The sequence below is a fragment of the Myodes glareolus genome, chromosome 2, assembly GCF_982192425.1.
Source record: "Myodes glareolus chromosome 2, mMyoGla1.1, whole genome shotgun sequence".
Lineage (NCBI taxonomy): Eukaryota > Metazoa > Chordata > Mammalia > Rodentia > Cricetidae > Myodes > Myodes glareolus.
In genome coordinates, this window is record NC_142027.1 from 12,419,776 (window position 1) to 12,425,679 (window position 5,904).

Sequence of the window (5,904 nt, forward strand, 5' to 3'; positions counted from 1 at the left end):
TAAGTTATAGTATGTGTATTTACAGCAATATGTGACATTGTACCATATACAAATTACACACATGCATGACACGCACATTTACAACAGAGGAATTTTTCATTGTGCATTTTCTAAGAGAAACTTGTGCATTCAAAAGTGTGCTTCATGGCTATTGGGTTTCTTTTCTTATCAATAGGGGTGCAGTGATGAGTGAAACATGTCTTCCAGTCTCAGATACACAGCTGTTACAGGGAAAGAGGCAATGCGGGCACATAAGTAGTGAATACAAATGAGAATACATCATTCTGCCAAAGGGAGAGGAAGAACTTCACAGAACAAGTAACATAGTGAGCTGGAGCTTAAGAACAAGTAGGAATTATAAAAAGATAAAAACAATTTTGGAATCTGAAAGAGTTCCTTGCAGAGATGAGGAGAAGCAAAAGATAAAAATTTTAAAAAATCTTGCATATGGAAAGGGAAGGCTGCGTGACTCAAGCATAAGTATATAAAGTTATATAGGTAATAATGAAATAATTATTTTCTTTTAGGAAATGCTTATATTTCTATGAACCACTCTATTTAATGTTACTTATACGAACTAATCGAGAAAATCCTTATCAGGTAGGTTCCATTATTGTTCTCCTTTTCCAGACAAGCATGAGAGATGAAGTAAATAACCTAATGGGAGCAACCGTGCAGTGATAAGCTTCCACCCGTGAGCTCTAGAGGAGTGCCCATACTCTTATGAACACAGATACTCTGCCTTCCTTAAAGACAGCACATCTTCAACCTGGCATGGTGGGTCAGACTTGTAATCTGAGGAGGAGGATGGAAGAGGATCATGAGTTCAAGGCCAGCATAGCTTATAAAGAGAGACTGTGGTGGAATGAAGGAGTGAGTGAGTGTGTCAGAGAGTGTGTGTGAGTGAGTGAGTGAGTGAGTGAGTGTGTGAGTGAATGAGGAGTGTGTGAGTGAGTGAGGATGAGTGCTTGTGTGAATAAGTGACTGAGAATGAGTGAAGGAGGAGTGTGAGTTAGTGTGAGTGTGACTGCATAAGTGAGTGACGAATGACAAGTGAGTGTGCAAGGGAGGGAGTGTGCGAGTAACTGAATGATTGTGTGAGTGAGTGTGTAAGAGTAAGTGTATGACTGTGTTAGTGAGTGTGTGAGCATGTGAACGAGTTTGTGAGGGTGTGACTGATTGTGTGATTGCGTGAGTGAGTGTGTGATAGTGAGTATGTGGGTAACTGAGTTAGTATGGGAGTGAGTGTGTGAGCATGTGAGTGTGTGAATAAGTGAGTGTATGTGAGTGTGTAAGTGAGTGAGTATGCGTGAGTGAGGAGTGAGTGTGTGAGTATGTGTATGAGTGTGTGAAAGTGAGTATTGAGTAACTGAATAAGTGTGAGTGAGCAAGTGAGCGTGTGTGTGTGAATGAGTGTGTGAGAGTAAGTGAGTGTGTGTATGTGTGAGTGAGTGTGTGAGTGAGTGAGTAAGCGAGAAAGCGAGTGATTGAGTCAGTGAAGAAGAAAGAGAAAACTTGAATCCTCTTGACTACTTGTGCAGCAGGGACTGTCCCAGGAACTTTCTATCTCTGCACACTTTACTGACTCCTCAGGACAATGCCAAAAATAGTTAACAAATACTTATAAATAAAGGAAACAGTCGCAAAAGTAAGCAATAATTCCAATATCAAACACCTGGTGAGAAAAAAAGCTGCCCCTTGATGGACGTTTTTTTCTCATCTCCCGACTGTCCGACTGTCACATTACAATACTCCGGGGCTTTGGGATCCCAAGCATCACAGATTATACCAGTGTAGCAGAGTCTAATTAGATTCAGCTTTCAGCTGCTGAGTGGAACAAGGCATCTATCTTCAGGTCGTAAAACTAGGATTGAAAAAATCCTTATCATTGTCAGCATCAGAAAAGGAAGACATGCCTAACATTAATGAATACATATACTATATCTGGGATGAGGCATGAATGTATGAGCCTTAACAAAGGCGTTTACAAGTATATCTGAGGGTACCTTTTTTTATCCCTTCACATTGGCCCCTTTGTTCCCCTTTGATTACACGACACATATAAACATGCGTATATACGTATATGCATACATACAAATTTAAACTTAGATTACGCATATAACATGAATCTTGCAATGTTTGCCCTCTATTGTCTTCTCTTTCTCTTCCTTTGCCCTTCAGTCTCTTTTCTTCCCCAGATGGTCCCTTCTATGCCACATCTTAGACAGGGATAGCCTTCTTGTCACTGTGAGTACTATATGTATTCCCAGCTTTGACTAGACTATGAAATTCTAGTATGCCCAGATATGAGAAGTAGGTGGAATGTACACAAGCCCATTAATCAAACTTCTTAATCTCCAAGGGGTCAAGACCAGAAAAGTTTATCATCCCAAAGGACACTGCACTGACATGCCTGACTCTAGGTTCTAATCCATCACACATGGAAAATTTTGTTTCTGTCCTCTGTAATGTCCCTGCATCTACAAATGTGAGTGGATTCTCTAAACAGATCTCCATTCTCCCAGAAATACTACAGCATGCAAGCCATACTTACTCTAAAAGAATAGATGTAAGACCATTGAGCAACTTTAGATTGCCTTTCAAGGAGATGTCTATTTTGACAGACCTGAAGATTGTAATATATCATAAGAGCTAGAGCCAAGAGTAAGTCTGGTTTCCTACCTGGCTTAGCAGTAGAAATAGTATCACAGACTTTAATTAGACAATGCAGTTTTCTTTGCTAATAAGTAATACTGTTACCATGGAGTGTAACTCAGATCCGATTGCACATATTTCTGCAGTTTGCGTGTTTCCATTGACAAATCTACACTTTTATGACAAAACTACAATTAATTACTGAATCATTATGGGATGGTTGACACACCTACAGCCAATCCCCAATCTTTATTTGATTCAGCCTTTTCAATGCATGTTTGGTTTTCCAAATAAACCTTGGACTCAGTTTAAATAACTTTTAGAACATTAAGTCGCAATCTTACTGGAGTCAGGATTTGTTCAAAGAAATTGATTCTCCAATTACAGAGCATAATGCAGTGTCTTTCTTATTCTTTTTCTCCTTGCAGCCTTTTGGCTTTATTATTTAGATCTTGTAAATGTTTCTTATGTAGTTATTAGTATTTTTATTATAGCTTTCTTGTAAAAAGCAAATACATTTTTCATTGTTTTTTCTAACTTGTTGTTGTAGATTTAGAGCTATAATCACAGCATATTTTAATAAATAATGTGCCTTTTAACTTACATGTCATAAGAAAATAATAACACCAAGTTTGCAGTGAATAAATTAATATTTGTTTATTAGGAATATTTACCATGAATATTTTGCTCATTGTTGGTGTTCTTTTTGTTGTTTTTCAATGTGTGAAAATTTTAATTTGTAAAAAAAATAACACTTACTTTTTTGTGTATAGTTCTGTGTTTCAAACAGTGCAGAGTTACGTAACCACCACCAAAAAGCGGCAGGTCAATCCCAGGGTCATTAACAACTGTTTGTTATGTACCTTTCTAGTCACCACCTCTGTCCCTCCACCATGGCAACCATTGATCTGGTATCAGTGTTAATTATTTTCCCAGGATGGTTGGCTTCTCTCGCTAAGCACAGTGCACCTGAGACTCATCCATGCAATTAGGCGAGTCAATAGTTTCTTCATTCTTGCTGCTCAAGTGCAGTTCTTTGAATGGATGAAAATATTATTTATCCATTTAACAGTTGAAAGACATTTACATTGCTTTTATTTTTCATACATGATAACTGAAGCATAAATAAACATATGTGAACAGGTTTGTTCCTGAATGGAAATAGTCACTAAGGTAAATAGTAATACATCACTGTGTCTATCGGTATATATAGTGTCACTAGAGATTATGAGTCTCATTTGAATTACCCTAACAGTGAATGAAGATCTGGCTTATATTTCCCTTTCTGGTTTTCAGTGGTTTGACCATGTATACATGATTTTCAGGTTCTTTAAGTATGGAATGTTTGGACTTGATGATTCTTAAACTTATGGATATATGACCTTTGCCAAACCTGTAAAACTTAAAGCTATTATATTCAAATTCTCTTGACAATTTTTCTTCTTTCTCCTATGAAAAACCCAATCACATGAGACAGAATCATTTGTATACCTCCACAGTTTCTTAGAACTGCTCTCTCTCCTTTTGGTGCCCCATGTTCATCTGCTGTTTGATTTGATAAGTGTATTTGTATGGTTGCCAAAGACACATCGCTATGGTATCTAGTGTTGAGCCCCCATGTTTGTTAAAATCTTGTATCTAATCAGTTCTAATGTTTTTTCTCCATGTTTAGGCAGAAACACAATAATTTTTCCAACTTTAGTTGCTTGAGCTTCTGTTGCACAAGTTCTCATTATCATTAAAATATCAGGGCACCATAGGAAAGGAAAGAGAGACAGAGAACATAGTAATATCTCCTCCAGCTTGTCAGGACCCTGTGAGTCCTTCTTTGCTTCTACTATTGAAGCATAGGCTTTAATTTCTCACCTTAACTGTATGTGCTATCAATGCATAGGTCTTAGGTAGGAGGTCCTCAAAGCAGAGGTTGGGGAAAGAACGAGAACAAATTCAAATCGTGCTTTCTCAATATCCTGCAGCTCACAGATAGTACAACTGTCCTGGTCTGGAAGAACCAGCTTCTTATTCATGCAGTTTTGGCTGCTTACAACTCTTCTTATATTTTGTCTGGGTATTTTATTGGTGTGAAGACGATTTAATGGTGCTATTATTCCATCTTAACCAGAATCTGAAACCTTCAAATATTTAAAAATCGATATGATGAATTTTCTACAGAAAATAATACATTTTATATTTTCACTTATCTAATGTAGTAAATTTGAAAGTTCTCACCATGAAGGTGATAGATACATTTAACCACTGTACACAATATCTGTATCTATCTATCTCTATATATCAAAACGAATATTTCATTGTAACCCACAAATGAATAGTACTATGACTTGATAGTAAAAGTTAATTAAATTTTTGCCATAAATATTTTTAATGTTTGGTAATTTTATGTATGCTTTCATGCATTTTGATCTAATTTATTCAAGCCATTCCTGTTGCCCCTGTTACCCTCATTACTTTTTCCCTGTGTTTTAGCTGCTTTTATTTTTGACCCCTCAGAGCTAAAAATATACCTCCTGTGTGATCCAGCTCTACTGTCCTTGGCCATGGAACAAAAGGACTTCATCATATTAGGTTTGGGATGCCTGTTGATTCCTACCTGCTCATTGACACAATAGACAGGGAGTGGAAACAAACTAGATGTCCACCAACTGATATATGATAATGAATATATATTATATATATATATATATATATATATATATCATCCAGCTGAAAAAGAAAAATGAAATTCACAAATTTTTTACATCAATGGATGAAGCTGGGTGAGGTAGCACAAATGCAGAAAGCCAAATATCGTGTATTCTTTCTCACATATAGATGCTAGATTTGAATATTTGTGTGTGTGTGTGTGTGTGTGTGTGTGTGTGTGTGTGTGTGTGTAAATTACAGTACCCAGAGAAGCAGGAAATGAATATGGGGACACGATGGCCAGGATTTCAAGAGGGGGGCTAGAGTACAGGTGGCATCAAGGGGACGGGGATATAATAGAACAGAAGGAAATGAATGAGATTGGAAATGAAAGTGCAGAGTAGAAGAGTGGGCATAGAAAGGGATAAATAACACTAAAGACCTTTGAAAATGAGAGAATAATGGCTGGGATTGATGAAAGTAATAAACAGTTAAAAATGAAAAATAGCTTATATAAACCTACTACCACAAAAGCTTCCTAAAATATATACATACAAAAAAGTGTTTAAAGAAATTATTCTAAAACAACAACAAAGCCTTCTCTAAATA